Genomic DNA, 1,239 nt, shown 5'->3' with positions numbered 1-1,239 from the left:
CCCCGCAGTTTTGTGATCCTGTTTTTTGAGGATCACGAAACTGCGGAGGAAATCGGGCAAAGCCGCGGGTCAAATGCAGCCCCGCAGCTTCGGGTGTGAAATTGACCAATAGTATCAGGGCAAACGGCCGCGCAAAATTGAGGCAGCTCTAGTGCGAAACCAACCTAGGTTTTACAGGAAGTACTCTACTCTGCTCTTGATCACACACAGATAAATGCAGATACGTACGTAGGACTGGGGAAACAGGGTCAATGCATTCAGGGGTTAACGGGTTGACAGAAGAGCACACTCCGGGCCATTGCTTTATTTTTATTTTTCTCTCCTTTTTTTAGTTATGATTTTACAGCCTGGAGATGGATAAAAATAATTGGAAAATGCAAACCTCTCCTGTCCTCCAGTGATACTCTGGCAGGTCTACAGGAGTAATAAGAGCACACTCCGGGCCATTGCTTTATTTTTATTTTTCTCTCCTTTTTTTAGTTATGATTTTACAGCCTGGAGATGGATAAAAATAATTGGAAAATGCAAACCTCTCCTGTCCTCCAGTGATACTCTGGCAGGTCTACAGGAGTAAATAAACCTTACCCATTCTCCAGTTCTTCGACTTTTCTAATCTCTCCCTGCTCCTGCCCCATACGGAGCCACATCATGTGAGTCTAGAAGATTCTGGCTATCAAACTGAGCAAACATGATCATCTTCTGATCTCTTCCTCTCGAGGATATGACCTTTAGATGTAATTCTCGCTCTGCATCTGGATGTGCCCTGAACTCTCTCCTCTTACTGGTTTAAAGTTAAGTTCAGATAAGGTGGAAGAACAAAATGCACTTTATTGTGTTTCCTTCCCATCTAGATCTTGATCCTAGACCTATTTGATGTTGCTTCTAAACTGTGCAGAAAGTGATGCTGCAACACTGGGGGGAATGTCTATTTCCCTCTCCCACCCCCAAGAACATAAGAACATAAGAGAAGCCAATGTTGGATCAGGCCAATGGCCCATCCAGTCCAACACTCTGTCACACAGTGGCCAAAAATACCAGGGGCCATCAGGAGGTCCAGCAGTGGGGCCAGGACACCAGAAGCCCTCCCACTGCTGCCCCCCCAACCACCAAGAATACAGAGCATCCCTTGCCCCAGACTGAGAGTTCCTATCTATACCTCGTGGCTAATAGCCACTGATGGACCTCTGCTCCATATGCTTATCTACATAAGAACAGAAGAGAAGCCAATGTTGGATCAGG

This window comes from Gekko japonicus, unplaced genomic scaffold, assembly GCF_001447785.1.
Source record: "Gekko japonicus isolate JY-2015 unplaced genomic scaffold, Gekko_japonicus_V1.1 scaffold4547, whole genome shotgun sequence".
In the NCBI taxonomy this organism is placed as follows: domain Eukaryota; kingdom Metazoa; phylum Chordata; class Lepidosauria; order Squamata; family Gekkonidae; genus Gekko; species Gekko japonicus.
This window is presented reverse-complemented; position numbering follows the sequence as displayed.